Source organism: Anas platyrhynchos, chromosome 12 (assembly GCF_047663525.1).
Source record: "Anas platyrhynchos isolate ZD024472 breed Pekin duck chromosome 12, IASCAAS_PekinDuck_T2T, whole genome shotgun sequence".
In the NCBI taxonomy this organism is placed as follows: Eukaryota; Metazoa; Chordata; class Aves; order Anseriformes; family Anatidae; genus Anas; species Anas platyrhynchos.
The window spans coordinates 15352999-15375000 of NC_092598.1; the positions used below are offsets into that span (position 1 = coordinate 15352999).

The following is a 22002-nucleotide window of genomic DNA, read 5'->3' on the forward strand; positions in this document are numbered from 1 at the left end:
TAGCTATTATGCACCCCAGGCACTTGTATTTTATGAAGCCATTTTTCTGTCAAATTTGTAATTTTAAGGAATATGGTTAGCCCGCTGAAGTATGATACATGCAGCTTTTCCTTTTTTTTTTTTTTTTTTTTGAGCTCTGTTGTACCTGGTCTTTCTGCAATGAAACTAAGAAAAGGAATGAATTTCTGAAGTTATTTATTTATCCTAGTGAGTTATATATGTTGCTTTTTTTGTGTATGTAGGTTGTTTTAAATGTCCCAGTGTTCCTATCTCTCTATTTTTTGTTTTTACTTGTTTTAATTATATCTTTTCCTGTGTGATCCTATCAATATAGGAAGGTAAGGGTCAAAGACTACAGCCTTAAGTCATGCATGGTGTAGGCAGGTTCTCTGCAAGATTTTTCCATGCAGCTGTGATAAAGTTTTAACTCTCAGCACCCATCCTGATTTTTCATTCTATGGTGTCTTTTAAGTCAGGAATTGCTTATTGCACCAATCCACAGGCTTGTTTTGCCATATGAATGAATGGGGAATGTGAGACATTTATTTTCAGAGCTGAAATCAAATATGAGCTCCAATCTGAAAACATAACCAATGTGCCTGGGATAGTTTTGGTGGTGGTGTTTTTTACTTTGTTTGTTCATTTGTTTAAAAAAAAAAAAAGTGGTAAAAATGAGTGGACTTAGTTAGCAATTTTCAAAGAGCAGAAGACTCTAAAACAGGAGAAGCAACATAGATTGCTGCCAGAATGAACTTCATGTTTTTTCTGAATCTCTTGAAGTTGCAGGTTTAGATTTATCAACCTGTAACGCACCAGTTTCACTGCAACAAATGACCTGACCGTCATTTAATTGTGATAGTATCATATCTTTTCATGCACTGGCAATTGGGACTTACTTTAATTTCCTTTGATAGATTTTGCCTAGAAATCCCTAGATTAAAGGAACGTGAATAATCCAAATGGCTTTAAACTAATTCCTATATAAAACAAGATTTGAAAAAAAAAATGCAGCGAAAAGTAAGTTTTTTGCTTATGCATTTTTTGCTTAAAAATTGTAATGAAATTCTGCCTGATATTCAGTGTACCAGGTGTTAGGGTACTCCTGTACTCAGCATTGCAAAGTGCAGGATTTACCCAGTGAAAGTGGCTCAGATGGTTGACAGCCATGCCAGCCAGTGAAGGAGTGAACCCTGCAGAAATGTGTTTTCAGTTCCCTGTACACTCTCAGATTGCTTTTCACATCTTGGTATTTATCGACGTGCAACATAATTTTTCCAGTGAAAAAAATTAGTATTTACCCACACTTCTCTCACTGTGCTATTTGAAATAATAGAACATCGTTATTCTCTGTGCTAAGAGTAGGAAATAACTATGACAACTCCAATACCATGGCTTGATTAATATTGGATTCTTAATAACAATCCCTACACATAGATTTTGGTAGCAAGATGAGTCATTTGTGCAGACAGAGTTGATTCCGGGTGAGCCAATGACTCCATGGCAACTCAGAGAAAAACACCTGCAGAGAAATGAGCTGGTGTTGCCTCCAGTGTGCAGGTAGGGCCTTTGTGTTGTGAACATCTTTAGTCTGTCTTGCTGTGCTGCTTGGCTAGAGTTGGCCAGCACCACGACATGTTTTGAGGTAAGTCTAGCATAGCCAAAGCCTTACACAAAGCTTCAAAATAACATGAGCCCAATAATGTGAGTTCCAAAAGTTCAACTACACAGAAAATGCATGGGTATAAATCATCTGTAGAAGCTGGAAAAAGGGGCTACTTTAATTCAACACACCTTCCACTTTGGCTAGTGATTTGGAAAAAAAGTTGACTACTAGTAATGGAATTCTCTATGAGGGGAAGCTCCTGTTGGAAGTTCAGTGGGAATTGTGCTTGAGTGAGGACTGCAGATTTTGGTCACTCTTCAGCGAAAACAGGTTTCCAGCTCTGAAACTGTAGGGGACCTCCATACAATATGCTTTGCTAGAGAAAATAGCTGAAGTTACAGTAACTCATATCACTCCCTCATGCATCTTGCAAGGACGCAAAGGTCTTCTTGGGTTCATATTTTTCAGTTTCATAATAATGTTATAAAAAATACTGCAGCCCTTCACATGGGAAGATTGGCTGCTGGAATTTTCCCCCATACCTCATACTGACTGCAGTGCAAAGTGCCAAGGTTGCCGGTGCAAATGGCAGCTATTTTTACAATTCTTTGAGTTGCTTCTAATTCTGGGGAAATTACAGTGTTTGCAACAAATACTCTGTGCGACTTGTGATTTTTAAATGTGGAAGGTTTTTCATGGGCAGCAGGGGGAGAAGGGGAAAACAGGAGTTTGTAAATTGATAGGCCAATACCCATGAAGTCTGGTAGCTTGATGTGTTGGTTATGGATCCAGAGATCTGCAGTTATGATGTGTCTTCAAGGTCCCTTGGTCTTAAAAAGAATAATCAAAACTGTGTGTTCTGCATGGATATGAAAAAAATACGAGTTTTTTGTTTGTCTCCAAGAGCCACGCTGCAGTGCTCTAAGTCAAAGTGTCTGTTCCTTCCCATGCCGTGCGGTATGTTGTGTGTTCAAGGCAGTTAGAGCACTGGCAGGAAGGAGGTTTACTGCACTGACCATTTATTTCCTTGGAAGTAGAGACAAGAAGTCAGATCCAATCTTCAGAAGCTTATCTTTATGGTTTGCATTTTATTGAATCTCATTTTACTAATACCTTCTGATTCCACATTGGCCATTAGGCATAATGTGTTCTTTATTGGTGTACTATTTAATAACATGTTAATTGATGGCTATCACGGTGTACTAACCAGAGGCCAGTCTGTGTTGCAAACTCTGGAAATCCTAAAGCAATGGTCCATCACTAACTGCAGCATGGTAGAAATATGAACATTTATGATCTATGCACACCCTCGATTTCTGTAACACGCCTGGGTTCAGTATGGGCGAGTTTATGAAGAAGTGTTGTTTGAGTGATGGTGGGTGGGGAAGGTGAATGGTACAAGGTTGTACAAGGCTTGTAGCCGCTTTGAAAGCCATTTCATGACAGGTGGTGCTATGGAGGCTCACTGAGTTTGCTTGTATTTGGCACTCTAAAGCTAGCCAGCACCAGGGTAACAACATGTTCAGCTATTTGTAAACCAAGCAGGGGCCTAAAAAACATTCCACTCACAAGGAAAAAATTGATTTAAAGAGGCTTGGAGTGGAGCTTGAGCATCAATGAACACTGAAGAGCCTTCTTAAACTGACACAATAAATTAGCTCAAAACAGATGACAGCCCCACAGATTACCCACCTCTTAACAAAGGAGGGGCATTCTGGTCCCCTTCACGAAAACATAGATAAAAATTTTGTTCTTCTACTCTAATGAGGCAAGCTCAGATATAAGTCAATAGAGCAATTCATTAACAAATCTAGTGAAATCCCCTGGGTTACCAGTGAGATGACAGTGAAAGTGGATGTGCTGTGAAAACTCTCCTTTGGTAGAGATGTCCATATGCTAAGGGTCAGAGAGCTGAGTGGTTTGCTCTGTTTACTATTCACCATACACATATGGCAGTTAAGGTCACTGTTATCAGACACTTTCTCTGTACACAAAACAAAATTTCCATATGGTCCATGAAAATGGATATGCTTTGCTCCCATGCAGCTTCCCACGGCTCCCTCTTTGTGCGGCACCGGTTAGAAGTGTAAAGGAAGGGTGTGAGGGGTTACCTCGTCAGTCAATGGCGCGCTCTGCTTTGTGCATCAGTCCAATTTAGGGCAAATCTGCATCACTTTTTTCCCCCTGTCTTTCAGGCACAAATGCTCATGTCAGTCTATTAGAACGTGATAGAAGTACTGATCACTGCCTCTGCATCTAAATCCTTTTGAAACCAGGATGACCTGCTGAAGAGGATTTTGAGTGGAAGGCCCTTCACAAGACTCTTTCAAATCCACATAAATAAAGCCCTTTACTGGCTTAAAATGGCCCCTCAGATTTAGCACTACAGAGCCCCTAAAAAGCACAACACGATTGTCATGGATATTACATGATGGTAACAACAACAGGCCAAGAAGACAAGTCTCGATGCTGAACAAAACTAGGCCAGACTTTTTCATGATTTGGGCTACAGATTGCTGACAGCCCTGTAAATAGGCTGTTTAACCCTTTGAAAGTGAATAAAGGGTGTGGAGACAAATGCTTTCTGATAGACTTTGTGTATGTAATGGGTAAAAAAGTATACCAGAGCATTCTGGGCTTTCTGCTGCAAGATTAATACTTAAATATCTGGGAGTAATTATGACAGACTCTTTGCTCCTGCGTAAACACCCAAGCTAAATACCTGATTGCAGGTGAATGTCTTCTTACACAAAGGAGCAGGAGGTGTGCATATTTTAAGTACAACATATGTTTCTCCTGCTCTCTGTTATAATTTAGCTCCTCGAAAAAAAAAAAAAAAAATGACAGGCACGTGTAACCAGATGTATATATATAAACATATATAACAAACTGAAGGGCATTTCATTTATCTGCTGCTCCTAGCTCACAAATACATTGTTAATCTCCCTCTCCCAAGGAAAGCAGCTTGATAAAAATCAGATTTTAAAAATCAGTATTTTATCCGAGTCCTAAGATGGCAAAACTGCTGACGAAATCATCTCCTAGAAATTAAGAATTATGTATATTGCCCTCAATTTTACAAAGCTGTTTATGTTGCTACTCGAATGGCTCCCTTGTTACACACAATTTCTGAGGCTTGGCAGCCACATGATTTTCATAAATCCAGATACTACTGTTCCTAACCTCTGACCATGTTTTAACTGTGCAGGGCCTTTTTAATTCATTTAACTCATTTTAATTGTCTTCCAGGGGAAGAGCGCTTTCTTTGGCCAGCTTAACTGGCAGGGAAAGCTGCCTGCTTGAGTACTTGCTGCCATTCAAAGAGCCCTCTCATGAAAATGCATGCTCGTCCTCGCAACTCCTTCAGTAACTGTAATATTTCTCCCTTACTGTTTATGTCAGAGAGTCATTACTGGAAGCTGCTGACATTTTTGACATTCAGTAGCATCAGAGCACATTAGGTGGTCCTTAGATAATTTTTAGACAAAATTTACTTGTATCACATGCTCAGGCCATTACAAGCAACAGAAGTAATACGTTTCTGTGCACAGATAGATCAGTCAGCACGCTCATTTCTGTGGACCTTCCTATATTATTCTATAGCTGAACGATTTTAACCATGCAGTGCATAATGCATAATATGCTGTATGCCCAGGCTGTGCGTGCTTTGTTTTTGGCTTTTGTGGAAGATCAATCTCTATTAGGAAATCTATTATCATCACTTATGTTTTACTACAATGAAATAAATAGGCAGCTGCAGTTGTTTGGCGTAATAGCTCTTAGTTTGATTGCTGGAAGTAGGAAATCAATGCAGGGTGAAGGGAAGAAACATTTTTAATAACTTACACTTCAGATATGAGATCCCCAAGTTATTACAAATTATAAGGTTAAGACCTCTTGAAAGAATCCTAGCTAGTTAAATATTTAAAACTCCTGGGTGAGAACACATGCACTAATGAGCTTCAGGCTACTAAATACCAGAATCTAGGGGGAGACATCTTGTTTTATATTAGAAAGTATTAGTGAATATAAACTGGCCATAAGAAGTGTTTAATTAAGAATTATATTGATAAGGGGAAAGCAGAAAAAGAAACAGATTGCCAGATCTACCGTTCATCACCGTTAAAAGCTGGATCTGTGTGTATGGGAGGAGGAATAAATGTAAGCAGCACCAGAGCAAACCAAGGGCTGCGTGGCGTGGTCCCCTGCCTCCCCCGGTGGCCCTCTCCCAGCCTGGGAGGGAGATGCCAGAAATCTCAGAACCAACACGGATGGAGCTTCCTACTTACTTATGTTTCCTTTTAACCCATCAGGAAGCAAGTTGCCTTAGGCTTTTGATCGTGAGCAACAGTAGCATTTTAGATTTTGTGATTTCAGCAATTCTGCTAATTGAATGATAGCTGTTCTTAGATGAAACCTATAATGCAAACGTCAGGCTGAAACATGCACAATTCTCCCACAAAAAAGAAAAGGAATTCCAAAATTCTTCCAAAAAAGAAAAGGAAGGATCTCATAAATCATTGAATCGCTTCCCTCGTGGCCTTTTAATTCAGAAATTTAAGAACAAAAGAAACCTGTTAATTGTATCTGGACATGTTACGTTGGCTATCTTAACAAGAATTGAAATGTTGAAATTCAAATGCCAAGAAGCAAAGAAGGGAGTTGAGATTGACAGCAAAAACTGTCTTGACACGATTAAGCACCAGGTAATATTGGGTCTTGTCACAGCACTATTGTAGGAGAATGTTTGGTGCATTGTGTGTGCACATATGTATGTTATGTAAAGTAGCCTCAGCCTGTCTCCTTTCTGAAGCCAGGGAGTGTGAGCAGGTAAACAGCTCATAGCAACAGATGAAAGGCTGCTGAAGTTCAGACTCCCAGTTCAAAGGTTTCAGCAGTATGTGAAATGACAATCTCGGGTTATTTGTGTTTCCAAGCTCCCGTGCATTTGAATTGTTTGCTCATCCACGGAGGCTCCCCATTATCTTATTCCTGGTTGTGTTCATCAGCTGAGCTAGCTGGCTGGCTGCAGCCGTATTTCATAAGGCAACATTAGGAAAATTTATTTTCTCTGCCTCGTCATGGCCTGCCTCTGCCCAGGAGAAGACCAGAAATGTTTTGTTTTAATTGATGTTTCTAAATTACAGTGCCAGAAAGTGTGCGTCCTGCTCGCTCTGTGCGAGTCTCCCGCTGCCTGGGCATTGTGGGTCCTCGGTTCCATTTTTAAATCAAATTATGCTTGTGATAATATTGTCTTGAGCTTAAAGTTGCTGACATGGATATTGACAAAGGCTTAGCCAGTATTTTAATAAGAAAACAAAATACGGGAAATACTCTAGAGTTTCCAGGTGGATCATTAACAAGACGCCTTGGAGGGCTGAGACTGCCAGCCAGCACAGGGAATGCATCACAGTTCGTCATACAACTTAAACTTCTTTTGACATCTAGTTATGTCGAAATGTGACTGATCACCTAGGGGTCCAGGCTCCTGTGAGAGAAAAGTTCACTGACAGACAGCGAACGAAGCTGATCTTAAATGAGAATCAAGAGAAAGCAGCATTCCAGTGTCTGACAGTCTGCAGCTGCTACCTGGGTCTGCCTAACGAAGACGAGCCTGCTCTGCTGAACAGTTATATTAGCATCTGTATGCTTCTGTCTCATTATCACACATCTGCCCACCTTTATTCGAATGAAGCTTCTTCTGATCTGACAGCTCAGGCATTGTCAGTGAATAGATATTATGGGATCCGGGTACAGCAGCTTAGGGTGTTAGCTTTTATTTTCTAAAGACTGTTGTACGGTTTGACAGTATAATGCCGCGGAGGTAAAGGAGATAATTAACATATTGGGCAGTTTCTAAACAAAGCTGAGACAGTTATACCGGCAAAAGTGCTGCTGCTGGAGCAGTATTGTGTGCACTCCAGGAACATCAAAGCCTGGTGAGATCCGCCTTGGGAAAAGAGGAGGGGATCAGGTATGCCCCGGTTCCCCCCACCGGTGAAAAGTTTTGGGGGGTTCGGCCCACGCCTGATAACTGCCAAACCTCTGAGGGGACTGTCGCCTCTGTTCGGAGTCTCAGCTTGTTCTGGCAAAACAGCTCCCAGCTTGTCTGAGAAGATGTGAACAGGGCTGTGCGGGGAGGAGGAGGCTGTGGGGTTTGTTTCTTCTTTCTTGAATTTATTTTTACCCCACAGCACAAAGCTAAGCACTCGTGTGAGCTTCACAGAGTGCCTGTTTGGATGGAGATTTGAGCCTTTCGAGTTGGAGATCACATGTGGGATTTTCTGGAAATGCCAAAAAACATATGACAGAGGTTTCATCCTTTGGCTGCTCAGGAAGAAAGTAGAAAAGCTATCCTGAAAGCAAACAAACAAACAGGGAAATAGCATTTTGAGCCCCCAATGTAGAAGAACTGAGCTTTGAAGGCTGAAGAAGTGGACGTTCATACTCTGCAGCTCTGAGAAAAGAAGTACGGCACCCCAGTGTGTTACTGCACGATTTGCCTTTGGTTTCCTCCAGGTGAAAACTGTCCATGTGTTGGACAGTGGTGGACTTGAATGGTACCTTGGTCCAGTGCTTCATGAATGTTCTAGCTATGAAGCACTTCAGCAAATAATGCCTTTGTAAGTTACCTCGCTGCTTTACATCCGCCAGGAAGAATCGTGAATGGGATGCACTGCAGCAAGAGCATCCCAGGAAACGCCCGCTGGACCCTGGTTTGTGTTTTAACTGGCCCACACGGTAACCTAGGTGCCCCTGCCCACGAGCAATGTGGTAGCCAAAGCCCAAATCCTCATCTGGCTTGACCGAGCCCCTCGTTGGTAGCCAACACACCCTTTGCTGTTCTGTGGCAGTGTGCAGATTTACCCTGCCGAGAAATTAGCCCAAAATTTCTAAGCTGAAGACTTCCCTCGTTTCATTCATGGCTTTCATTTCATTGCTTTTTTTTTTTTCTTTGTTCTTGAGCGAGCACAGGGTTTCCACGAGCTAATGTCGGAATTACTGCTATTTTGCAACAACGCAATCAAAGTCATTTCAGCATCCGTGCTGATAACGTGCCAATAGCTTATTCACTGCCCCGGCAGCCCCGCGCTCCCAATTGCGAAGTTTGAATACAAAATAAGATATTCATTTAAAAAAAAAAAAAAAAGATAGAATCCGTTGTCATTCATTCTAAAAAGGCATTACAGACTGCCGACACCGTACGGAAAAATAGGAGATGTTGACCTTTTTATTATAGACTTTTCTGTACTGTTGCCCTCCTTTCAGACGCGCGCCCCCTCCGCAGCCTCGCACACGCGCGCGCGCACACGCGCTCTTCAGCTGTATGTTATCTCAAATAATTACCCTGTGCTTCTGGCTGTCCCCAGTGACTTCTGCTGCTAAAAAAGCTACTCATTGTCGGTGAGTGAAGAGGGATTTCAAACCTGCTTCTTGTGGCCCAGCAACAGCTCTTAATTAACCACTCAGGTATTGAGCCGCCTCCTCGCCCGGCTCCCATCCATATGGCAGGAACATGTCCGCAGCGATAATCACTGAAGGAAATATCGTATCAAAAAAAAGGGCTCGCCGAACAGAAAGCTTGCGCAAATTATTTTTAATGATTCTCCTCTAGCGAGCCGGATTATTTGTTATTTCAAGCGGGGCCAGGGCAGGGGGCTGGGGAGGGGGAATGTGCCTGTCCTTGACCCTCTCGCCCGGCCGGAGCCTGCACCTCGGCACGGCACAAAGCCGGCGCCTGGGGTACGGGGAGGCCCTTCAGGCAGCGGGGAGGCTTCAGCTCCCTCTGATTTTGAGAAGCCTTTGTTTCTGGTGGGCGACGCGCTTTTTCATGGATGTGCACGCTTCCTGCCAGCGAGGTACCATAAAAAAAAAAAAAAACAACTTGCAGTCTTGACACAGACCCACCCTTTTTTCCTTTCCCCGCGGTTTATAGAAAGGAAAATAGCGATTTGAGTTTATAAATGTAATTAAAAATGAAGTTGCGTTTACGTTTTAAAACCTTGCGTATAGCAGCACACTGTGTCAAAAGATATTATGTATGATTTTACTTTGTGACAGAAACCATTACATTTAAAAATTCATTACAGCAAGGTTAGTTAGACACATGATGGATGCAGCTTTAATCCTGCCATATATTATTACAGTTAAAATGTAAATGATGAAAAATATTTTGTGCTTATCAGCGTTTATGTGGAAATGTGTTCTACAGTGATATATGGTGTTATATTTCTATTATTATGATGAGAAAGAATGAAATACAAAAAGACGAAGCATTTATTAAAACATGGTTACTTGTGATAAAATATTCTTGTTGTACATGACTTTAAACATATTTACCGAGGGCATTTGTCCAAAACAACTGTGAAATGTGTTTGCTATGCAAATCATTCTTTGTAATTTTTTTCTGCTCTCTGTTATACTGACTGTAGCTTTTTAATAGCCTAATGTTAAACCCATGTAAATATATTTTTATTATTTTCCATTTCAGGCACGAGGGACTGGCTGTTTACACACATGCATGTATTTGGGTAGAAGGAAGGATACACAGAAAGACAGATAAAACAGGAGACTGATCCTAACAAAAAGCCTTTTTCCTTTATGCCCTCTCTTGTTTCAGCTTCTTGAAGTCCAGCGTGGAGCAGAGGAGCCGAGCCCCTCGCCTCTCACCCAGCACAGCCTTTCAGCACATGCCAGTCCTTGAGCCTACGTGTGGTCCTGTTGGCACCTTGCACACCTGAACCTTTCAGTCTCACCATGCAACTGGAAGGAGATCTCCACTCAGACTCCTTTTACAACCTCCTCTGTCACGTTTGGGTGGTGCATCACTGTTTGGGACGTGGCCCTGGCAGGGAGCTCAGTGCTTTTCCTTTCCCCACGGAAGGTCAGTTTTTAATGGTCCTTGCACTTCAGATGAGTCCAGCCAAGAAAATGTGTGTGGCCTCTTCCTAATCTGAGGAGTAGGGAGTTTGGAGGTCAGGCTTATATGTTGCAAGTCCCCAGGCTAAATATGTTTTTTAAGAATTTGTACTTCAGTAGTGACCCTCCAAGAAGGGTTTCTGGCATCGAGGGCCCGGTCTCCGCAGGCAGAATCCAGCGTAATCCTGCCCAGAACAATACAAAGGCGCAGAGGCCATTAAGTGACTCGCCCAGCATCCCACAGGAAGGCTGTGGCAGAAAAGAAAATAAAAACTTGAAGGCCCTGAAACTTAGGAATTTGGCCGCTAGATATGCGTTCCCACGTGTGTTCTGGCTGCTGGGTTTTCAGTGTATTTCAGGTTTTTCCTCTCCTGTGTTATCCCAGTATTCAGTCAGCCTCAGCAGAAGGCATTGCCTTACACCCCAGCATTACCCTCCCTGACTTGCTCTTGCTTCCACAGCATTCCCACTATTTATCTTTGGGATGCACCTACTACGGGTTTCAACTGTTTGTATTATTACTTTTTATGCAGTTTATGTTTAAGAAAATAGTAGTTTCAGTAAACAAATACAGGTATGTTTGCCATATTATTACTGTTAATTCCTCCAGTTTACACTGTCATGTCTTCAAGAGAATTAATTTAAATTTGACATAATGCATTAATCAGGCTGAGATTGCTTCTAGTTATATGCAGTTGAGCCCATCTTTAGCAGCTCAATTACTGAAAAAAATCCCCTTAGTGGCTCAAAATATTTGTTTGTGATCAAGAGCATGCATGCCCTTCAGTCTGTAATGCCTTCCTTTTGATATGAACAGAAGCAGGAGACCTGGTGCTTGTAGTTCACCAAAGTGGCTATTTCCTTATAACCTTTCTCTTGTAACAATGTTTATTCAGTTATCAGGGAAGAAATATCATTTGTCCATGCAGCTACAATTACCCAATTTGTTGTATAAATTATTACTTTTTTTCTCATCTCGTGTTGATGACAGAATCATTTAATAGACTTTCAGTTGCTCAAGCTTGAAAATTGGTTCCACATTCTCCCTTTTTTAGTTTTCCTCCCTAGGGTGAAAGCAATGTGGTCTAAATACAATTTCCAGCCCCCCCTCCTTTTTTTTAAACATCTGCTTGTATGAGGATGTTGTTGTGTACGTTAGCGCTGTACAGTTTAGCACCCTTTAGGACTACCTTTGGCTCTCAGCTTCCTTGCTCCCTGGGCCAATCATAATATATCAGGAACCGTAGATATTTCCTATCTCAGCACTCTCCATAACTCTTTTGCTCAGCTGTCTGAAGCTGTTTTCTTTAGGAAGTCCAAAGCGAGGGGGCCTGGTTGACCTGGCATCAGTCCTATTTATAAGAATAAACCCTCTTCCCTGTACACCTTTGGAGCTTTGTCATGTAGGGGTCACATCCGTTTAAATTAATAGCTAGAGCGCCCATGACGGAACATGGCCACGTAACCTTTATTGTCCCGTTCTACCCTTTTGTTTGAAGTTATAAAACCTACTCAGCTGATTTTCTTCAAAGCTGAGGTTACAGGATCTGCAACCGTGCCTCTGCCACATAATTAATTAGGAAGGAAAAAACAGCTATTGTCATGTATAGAATATTTTTGCAACGTGTTTATTTGTTTGTTTAAAACCAGCATTTGTTTTTAAATTTTTGCTCTCCCGCTGTCCTTGCTGAAATAAATGCCAGTCAGGCTTGTTTGCTTAGCATAGGAGTTCCTGTGTGGCGCTGGGAAGAAATGATGTATGGAGCAGCCATCTCATTTCCAGCCTGCGATCTCTGTGCTTGGCTTAGAAGTAATGCCACCGCTGCCTCCGTGGCGCTGGAGATGCCGGAGTTATGATCTTCCCACTCACGAGTCAACCTGGCTCCCTACGTAATGTATTTATTTATTTATTTTTAAGTCTAAGAATATTTGCTGAAAGCAGGATTATCGCTTTGTAGACCACCAGCAGCTGTTGAAAAGCAGGGCATAAAAGTTTGTTTATGTCTTTAATAACCCACTTAATGATGGAGCAAGCACATTATTCATAATAAAATAGCCTGGCATAATCTTGCTTCAGTGTGTGGTGTGAGGGAATTAAGAAACATCTGCTGTGCCATAAAATAACATTGTATATACCATGTACATTAAAAACATGTGTATACGCATATGTATATTATATACATATATTTTAAATGTCTCAGTAGAATTCTCATCTTTTTAATTACATTTAAAAGCAGTGAAATGGTTAAATGACGTTTTTTTACTTCTGAATCTGTTTTAGCTAAGGTTTGGGAAGATGGCTGGTTGTAAGGGCAAGGGACAGAACCTGGCATCAGAGTACAGCAGACGACAAAGGCAAATTTTCAAACCTTGAAATTGGGGTTCATTTTCTATTTTTAGCCTTCAAATAAATGACCTAATTTTCTGAAGTACAAAGCATTCATGGGCTCTTGACTTGATGAGTGTTGGTTGCTCAGCAACTCTGAAAATCAGGCCAGTATCTCAGTGCCTAAATGCAGATTTTATTTACAACACCAGCATCTGAATTTGCGGCTTTTATTGATACCAATTATTTGCATTACTCCTGAGCTTAGTGGGAAACCCAGCCGTGCTTGTGCTGCACGCACGAGAGTGGCTGCCTCTACCCTGAAAAAGTTGGGGCCAAAAGAGACAAAATGTTGTTCATCCCCACCCCGCAGCCAGGACGCTGTAGGCAGCAGGGGGAACCCGCTTTGCCCTGGCAGGGGCTGAGTGGTGTGGCTCCCAACCAGCACGGCATGTAAACATGTCTTTAAATTTAGGCGTGTGAGATGGAAGTGGAACTACTTGCATCTTAAAATTAAATACATGTTTCACTAGATCAGGCCAGATGGTTTTACATGCTCAAAAGTGACATTTACAAGGTCACATAGGAAGTGTTTGACAGAGCCAGGAACTGAAACCAGATCTCCCAAGTGCCAACCCAGTGCCTTAATTTTGCTTGCATCCATTTTTCTTTTCTTTTTTTTTTTTTTTTTTTTTTTCTGATGGCATGTTTCTCCTCAGTGCAACCAGGGAAAAAATGAATCCAGTAATGACACAATTAAGTTGTTGTTTTTATTTAGAGGGGCTGGGAACTCAAGTGCCACTGTTTGAAAGATTAGCACTTTCATCTTTTCAGCAAGGCATATATTTTTATAGACTTTTTTTAATTTTGCCTCTTCTATCTTACGAGAATGGAAGCAATCTGTTTTCATTTTGTAGGTGGCCCACCAAGTGAAAAAAAGTTATAAGTTAATAAAATTTCTATGCAGATTTATGTGAACTGGATGAACTTTCCCAGTATCTGAATGTTAATCTGTTGGAAAATAGCTGCTGTGGTACTGGAACAGCTCAACGTCATACAGCAGGGCACTCTCACAGCAGCGCTCTCATTGATGTTTTCCCCACAAATGCCAAAGTAAACATGAGAAACTACTGTGGGGAAAAAACAGTGAGCTACTGGAAAGGCAACTGTGATGTATTTAAGGCAGTTTCCTTAGATTCGCCTGAACCTCTGCTTGCACTAATGTGTATGTTTTCCTTGGTAGACCTCTCCTTGCAAATTATCTTGGATGCATTTGATGTAGCCCATCTTACTTTGCTGCCTCTGTTCTTGGCATACACTTATGCTCTTTGCAGGCTCCCACTCTGCCTCAGGTTTTAATGAGTCTTCGGCCTCCCTGTCCTGCTCCAACTCAAATCCAGAGTGTGAGAAGACTGCTGTAGGGGAAAGGCTGGATTTTTCCCTGTCAAAATTCTTTGGGCCAAGGTCTTACCTGGTGCATGAAGAGGGCGGAAGCAACAGCCTCACCTTCTCACAGGACTCTCTACCGTGCCAGCAAACTACTTCAAGGTAAAATATGAGCGTAGAGCCGGGGTAGGTTTTGCATAGTCACGTCTTGGCTAGCCAGCCTCCGCTTTTCACCAGCTATGCTGTTCTAAGGACTTCTGTGGGTAGAGTTTGTTCATCTGTGACCAGTTTACAAAAATAGTTTAAAAATGCTGTAATTGAAGTAAATATATATATTTTTAAATGTGCCCACTTGATGGCAACGATGAGGGTTTGGTGGGTGAGGACATAATCCCTGACAATGGACCAGCAACAAATATTAAGGAGGCACTGGTGGCTCAGGCTCCCTCAGCTGCGGGGTTCCTGAACACAGCTCAGCCCATGCTGCCTGTAGATGCTTTGGGATGGAGAGTTTTTAGCTAAAGCAATGGTATTTAATGCCCAGAGAAATGCATGCCTCTCCATCTTGCTGTGAGTCCCTACTGTGCTTGGCACAAGTAGGTCCTCACCTGGGTCCTGCTGAAGGTGCCCAATACAGCAGTGTCCATCACACAGGGCTTCTCAACTGTTAAGAAAATTATTTTTTTTCCTGGATTTTTTTTTAAATCTGATTCTGAGCTTAAACTTTTAACAGAGATTTTTGTCTTGATGCAGAGCTATTTCTTGATTACTTGCTATCAAACACAGAAATTGGAGCTTAGAATTTTTCCATGGAAAACATCCTCTAGCTTGTTTGGCTGCCTCTAGCTTGCTTGGCTGGCTCCCGCTGCAGTACCAACCCACTGGCTCAGTATGAACTTAAAGGATCCTTGCAAAATACTCTGTGCTAAGCAGCACAGCACAGGTCACTTCCAAGGTATGCTTAACATCAGGACAACGTGCGTCTTCCCATATCAGAAAAGTAGGAACAGGATCTGTTAAGATATGTATCACTGCTTTTATTTTTTAACCACTGTCTTTTTTAAAAAATTGAAATAAGATTGACTGTATGAGGATGAGAACAAATGTCCTCTCCAGAAAGGATATTTTTCTTTCTCAAGCAGGAGCAGACTCTTAGGAAAGAGACCACAGTAGGACAAATATGTACCACTACCCCCATAGCATAGCTTCCTAGCTTTCTCCCTTCAGCTCTCATTAGCTGAGCCAGAGCTGGCATCTTGCTTTGTTTTTTGTAGCCCTTGATAAATGTTTTCTTTTCATCCATTACCTCACGTTATCACTTTTTTAAGCCCATGGACATTTTTGTATCCACAACATTCTGGGGCACTGAGTCCCACAGTTTCTCTGTGTTGTGTGAACATGCATTAGGAGATTTTAAATTCTTGTTCTCAACAATTTTCTCACCATCTTATAAACCTTTATTGTACCCACTTTTCACCCTCTGCACTTTCCTCAGGCTGTAAAATCATCCAGTATTTAGATTACGATAAGGGATATGGGACTGGGACAAAGGTATCAGCATCTCCCCAGATTCCCCAAGTGGCTGCATAAATTCAGAGTAGGGCCACAGGGTGAGAGTGTCCTGTCTCTCCCCTTCTTTTGCAGGGGGTCTGCTCCCCCTGTGTGGTAGACTGGGTTGAAGAAACTTTAAATATTGGAGAGGGAAATTCTTAGGCATAAGATCAACATCTAACTCTGTCAGACGAGAGATGGAATTGCAAGCTTTAAGAGGAGTAATACACTTGTTTCTTATGTAGCCCTAGCTGGTTCCTTGGGGTTTGGGGGGTTTTCTAGGTTTGTGCATACTGGCACTTACTGGGAGAACTGGAAAGCAAGGACCTGCATAAACACCCATCACAACTTATTACAGAGGGTAAACAGCCAATGTTATTAGTAGATGAGCAGGAAAGGTAGATCAATATAAAGAAATACTGCTCTCATTCACTATTCCCTTTGTCACTGCCAGGCCTCAGAATTTTTCAGTTCATTGATGTCAGGAAGGATTTACTTGCCTGCACAAGAAGCTGGTGCCAGATTATTCCCAGGCTGCAGCAGATCCTGATCAGCATGTAAGCTGGCTTGGGCAGCTGCATAAGAAAATAAAATTTAAGATCGCAGCAACTTAAAATACTGCTGGAGTTCATAACGTCCACATTGGTATCAGGCAACTTGGCAACAAAAGTGGCCAAAACACATCCCCTTTTGCTGTAAGGCTTAGCGAATATATCAGGTTGGCTGGACAGAGGGCGTGTAATGTTTTCATCAGCTGAGTGAGCACCTAGCTCAAGCCAAGTCTGTGAAGGCTTCTGGAAACACTTTATTCACAGGGGGCAGCTCAGGGGTTAAACTATGTTTAGCATATTCACTTCCCTACTAACGTGACATTATTTCATGTGCAGAGCTGCTTCCTCTCGAACAGCACCAGGGGCTTATCCTTACGTACCCTAATGGTCTCATGCCTTCAGCAAGCTGTGGCTTACACCCTGCATACCTCCTCATCGCTGTTATCACCAACGGTTTCCTCAATGGAAATAATCATGCACATTACAGCAGTTGCCAAAACCCTCTGGCACCAGAAGCACTCTTGGAATGAGAGCCTGAAGGCATGCGAGGGCCTGAGCAGCTGTAGCTGCGGTGAGGTAGGTCAGCAAGCTGGGTCTGAGCAGTGCAACACAGGCAAAGATGCAAGAGCAGAGCTACACGCTGCTTGGGTGTTTAACAGCAAACAGGGGGTCTGAATCCTCCAGGGCCTCTGCCAGGTTCAGCCATGTTTCTAGACCTTCTGTTGGGGCCTGTTTACACACACGTGAGTGCTGGTGTCCAGGTATGCTGATCTGAGCCCTTGTTAGGAGCTACCCACAATTAAGGGCACAAGCAGAGATAGTTAAAAATACTTCGTTCTCATCAGTGATACGATATCACCTTTTCCTTGTAGAAAAAAGGTGCAGCACCTTGGTCTGAGTTGTAGACAAAGTCCAAGTGCAACAGCGCAGCACATCCACATGTCCTTTCACATACCTTGCACCCACACAGCACTCCCTGCCCTCACAAAGCCCGGCAGAAACGTTCCTAAAGGCCCTGGCAGGCAGAAGGAGCTCTTATTGCTGGGGCTGGGGCTCTTCTCAAGTGGGCACCCATGAACCTAATCCTCAGGATGGCAACAAGCTGCTCCCCCCTGGCTGTTCTGCAGGTCTGCCTTTCTGCCCCCAGCTGGGCCAGCGCTATCCTAGCACGAGCCCAGCTGCACGGTGTGAGAAGAGCAATTTCTGTTGTGTCTGTGGTTTCACAATGAAACCTGAATGTTTGCCTGTGTGACTTCACTGCTTGTGGTCTCACGTTCACATGCCCACACAAACAGTCCATCGTGCGGTCCCATCGCTGCATTTGCCTGCCTTTGTGGACACTGCAAAGGTTTTGCATCAACTTGAGTATTTCAATTTAAAAAATGTGAATTTTCACACATTTTAATTTTAAATAGGACTGAAAATGTTCTGAGTACCTTCATACATTTAAACATACTGAGTTAAAAACAAACAAACAAAAAAATGTATATCCATTACTTTCTGCAGTTAAGTCATGTAACTTGACTGCCTGACACAGTATCAGCAGCATGAGGTCCTTTACGGGTCACAGCTGAGCTGGATTTTACGCCTAAGAATTTCCCCATTTTGGACCAGAAGTAGGAAATTCTTCTTCTGGGCAACACCCATGAACGCAAGTCTGGAAAAAAAAGAATGTGAAACACAGATGGAGAGCCCCAAAAGAGCCTGATTGTCCCTTTAGATGAAACAGAAGGAAAGTAAAATCACACCCCCGTCCCCTTGGGCCTCCCATCCCTCCCCAAGAGCAGCGCAGAGCAGGGAGGCCCTTGGGGGCAGCCAGGGAGCTGTCAAGAAGCCCAGGCACGCACCAGCGGGCACCCAGACCCCTGCAGACAGGGCCACAGGACTCGTCCCCACGGGGCTTGGAGCAGAGCAGCCTTGCAGAAGACAGCCCAGCTCCAGGTCGGCACCCAAAAATGCCCCACAGCCTCCAAACCCCCCCGGTGTTCCCAGCGCAGCCGGGCGAGTTAATTGTCAGCGTGCCACCGCCTGCTCCCTGTGTGGTCCTGCGGAGGGAGGCATCCTGGTGGCTGCCAAGAATGAGGAAAACTGGTGTGTTTTTGTTTTGTTTCCTTTTAAATAAACTTGCAGTCCTTAATCTGGCAGGCTGGAGTCTGGACTCGACAGCCCAATGAGTAATGAGGTGCAAGGGAAGACAGGATGTAGAATTAGGAGGTCAGGGCTGAAGGTTGCCCCAAATTTAATCTTTTCCTCACCTCGCCTCCTTCTCCTCCATGTGCCATCACTCTGAGACACGCAAGGCAGGCGCATGCTCGCCAGAGGTGGCGAGGGTCCAGGGTGCAGTGTCCCACTGGTCCCAGCAGGGCCACGTGGCAGCCCTGCAGGTCTGGGCACAGGCTCTGCCCTGAGCACCCTGCAGCATCTCTGCTCATCCTGCGCTTTGGAGAGGTGTTACTGTATCCCAGTACTCATTTTAAATCAAGCCCCTTGCTCTCTTTTCACCCACCTCTTCCATCTCCCCACAATTTCATTTTTTTTTACTTACTTCTGCAGGAGCTTAACTCATTTCCATGATGGTGGTTTCATCCTGGCTCATTCCAGCCCCACCAGTGCCCATCTGCCAGGATTATTCATTCCTCCCTTCTGTAACTGTCGAGCAAGGCAGTTCTGCGTCCTTCGTGCTTTCTGTGAAACCATTTCCAGCAGGTCAGTATTTTGTATCAAAGGTATGTATTTAGCGAATAAGAGTGCTGTCATCCAGAAGCAATTTCTGAATGCTGTAATATAAGGCTCCTTGGTTTCCTGTCCCATAAAAAAAAACAGAGTTTGTCAAATATATATGTGTGTGTGTGTGTGTTTATTTTTTGTTTGCTTCAGTTGCCTGAAGTAAAAGACTTCCACTTGTCTTCACCTGAAATGGAGCAGAAATTAGGAAACATTTTCCCTTAGGAGAACATCTTTTAATGTGGTCTAGATAAAAAATGTTTGAAACAGAAAAAGCTCTGCATTCTGCATACAGGTGTATTCATGCATATCTGCAGATATCTTTATGGGTTGATAGATATACATATTGAGTCATTTTGTAAGCAGCAATCTCCCTTAAAAAAAAAAAAAAGAAAAGTCAAAATACTCAAGTCAACACCTTCTTCTAATGTACAGACACTCACCCATCTCCATCCCCATGCCAGCCAAAGGCAGCTGGTCAGGCCGCTGCTTTTCTTGACTTGCAAACTGTATTTTTGTTGTTTTACATGTACTAGTCACTAGAAAAACATGACACTGAGCCCCACGTTTCTGTTTTATTTAAGGTTAATTTGTTACAAATTTGTTTTCCAATTTCTCTTTTGGTTCGATGCACACTGAGTAAAGCTAGTGAGCAAGTTTGGCACCACTGTGCCATGCTGTATTTGCACCGCCAGGGTGACCAGGGGATTATTGATGCACCAGAGATGGCCCCAAACCCAGGCTTAGCCTTTGGGCTGGTTTGCTGTTTCCCTGCATTGTTGCCCCAAACCTGAGCTCTCACTTCTTACCTGCTGAGCCCTCGAGCTCCGGGCTCCAGAGCACCCCGTGCCACAACCCCACACTGACTTAATGTGGGCAAGTACTGAATGTGGCTGGAAGAAGCCCTTTAAGGAACAGGACGAGCCACTGTTGGCACACGCAGAGCTTGTGAGCTGATGCCTTCAGCATGCCTGGCGCTGTGCTGGGCCTGGTGCCTCGCGCCCACCTCATGCTCGCTGCTGTCACTGCAGCCCAGTGGCTCTGCTGGGTGTCCCGGGGAGGGGCAGAGTCCCCAGCCCTCCCCTCCCAACCTGCCCGGGGTCTGCTTGTGCCAGCAGCTCATCACAGGACCTTCCACTGGTTTCCAGATAGAGCAGTTCAGGAAGCACGAGGGCAGTCAGGTTCCCCCAGCGGCTCTGATGACATCCAGCGTTGCCTTGCTGAGCTCATCGCTGCTTTGGTACCTACCAGTAAACATTAATTTCCTCCCCATACCTTTGCCAGCCTTTCAGCCTAGCTCAAACTGGACTCTAGCTTGAGAAAACAAGACTTATTACCGCATGCTAAAGGTAATAAATAAATTTTTTTCTGCTGCATGCATTATTGGCAAAGTTTGTGACCATGGCTGAATTACAGCCATGCATGCACTCCACATGCATTTATTCATCATCTAAATTATTTTTGGCAGCAAACAAGAGTGTGCTGATTAAAATTTAAGAGTTATCTCAACGAGTTGAAGATTCCTTCACCAGCTCACCTTGGCTCAGGTGTCCCCCCGGTTGCCAACAGCCTTTAACGTGCATCAAGGGACAGAACGTGGCCAGCAAATGAAGGCATTCCCAGGGGGCCGTCAGCGGCTCTTCTGGGCTCTCCACCTCCAAAGATGACCAGATAGCAGGTCAGTGGCACCAATGGCACCAGGAAGAAACAAGTACAGGCTGTTTTTGTGGAGCTTTGTGCTAAGGTAGGACAGTGATGGAGTCAGTGCTTCAGCAGTGTTTAAATTCCTTTGGCTCAATGCGGCTGCAGCTTAACTACATGCTTAAGAGCAGTTTTGGACAGAGGCGCTTTCATGTTCCATAGCTCTGAGAGCAGTGGGAACAACTCTGCCTTTTCAGGTGGGCAGTTAGAAAGTGAAGTACTTGGAAGGATACCTGGAAGGCAAACAAGAGCAGCTCTGCATTTTTAAAGCAGTGCTTTGAACGAGGGGCAAGTGTAAAAGTTTAATTAGAGGTTTTCCCTGACAGGGAAACAACTCTCTCATCTGTGTCTGCGTGTGTGTTGTCAACCTGCACGATCCCTAGCAAAGCCTAAAAAGAGCAAAACAAGAAAATGAAAGGACCAGAAGTTCACACTGGCTCACACTCCACTCTGTTCTGACAAAATATTTTCCACTGTTTAGTATAATGTCTGGTGTATATTGATGTGTATTGATTTTTCAATCCGGTGCTTTAATTAGGCTCTGGTTGTTCAACCTTGCACCTTTGCTGCATTAGAGAGTGAAAACAGACTGCATTTCTTCTCTAGGAGCCTTGGACCTGAGACAGTGAAGCAGAGCAAGGCTGGAGGAAAAGCCTGCAGAATATTGACAGGGAATCTAAATATCTCAAAGGCAAAAAGTTGCAAATCTATGTTTATCATTTTTTAACAAGAGAGGCAAAACATTGCAATACTAATCTTAAAATCTATGTTAAGGGCAGTTGGAAGTGAAAGAAATTAACACTCCACTGACAACTGAACTGTTGTTTCTTTGAATGGCTGATGACCCTGTCTAGTCTACAATGTTGTTAAAAATTTATTAACTAGCTCAAATGCCTATTGACTAGAAATGAAATACACATTGGAGGCACAGCACAGCTTCTGCATGACACAATCATATTTAACAATGTGCTGAGAGAACACTTTTCTATAGGTATTCCATGAATAGAAAAGCTTTCTTGGAGAAATGTTTACTTTCCCATACTTCAAGAGATCTTTCTTTAGATGAAAAGCCAAAAAATGTAAATGTTATTGAGTAAACCTGAAATTGCAGGAAGATGTGGTGTCACTTTCTCTTATTGAGGGACAGACCTTTCAGTTTCTCATCACTAAAATATGAAACCACAGCATCAGAAATGAGAAAATAAGTAGCTAAATGTAGAGCCCAATAGGAATTTATGGAG

The 22002-nt window shown here is 43.2% G+C and overlaps 2 long non-coding RNA genes across 29 annotated transcripts in view; one reads left to right on the forward strand and one right to left on the reverse strand.

The window, feature by feature from the left end:
• Positions 1–22002, forward strand: part of LOC106020518 (uncharacterized) — a 242993-nt gene that overhangs the window by 211862 nt on the left and 9129 nt on the right. For 6 of the 10 annotated variants that reach the window (XR_011812181.1, XR_011812186.1, XR_011812182.1 and 3 more), the window contains 6 exons: positions 10224–10487; positions 12249–12412; positions 14183–14396; positions 16673–16912; positions 18890–19042; positions 20529–20738. This is a non-coding gene — a long non-coding RNA (uncharacterized lncRNA). Of the gene's footprint in view, positions 1–10223; positions 10488–12243; positions 12418–14182; positions 14397–14987; positions 15190–16672; positions 16913–18889; positions 19043–20528; positions 20739–22002 lie in introns of all 10 variants that reach the window. The other 4 variants (XR_011812179.1, XR_011812185.1, XR_011812180.1 and 1 more) reach the window with 4 other exon arrangements.
• Positions 13597–22002, reverse strand: part of LOC101802362 (uncharacterized) — a 210804-nt gene continuing 202398 nt past the window's right edge. For 14 of the 19 annotated variants that reach the window (XR_011812193.1, XR_011812206.1, XR_011812200.1 and 11 more), the window contains 3 exons: positions 20598–20715; positions 18882–19138; positions 13597–17993 (listed from right to left, as the gene is read on the reverse strand). This is a non-coding gene — a long non-coding RNA (uncharacterized lncRNA). The remainder of the gene's footprint in view (positions 17994–18881; positions 19139–20597; positions 20716–22002) is intronic. The other 5 variants (XR_011812201.1, XR_011812202.1, XR_011812189.1 and 2 more) reach the window with 3 other exon arrangements.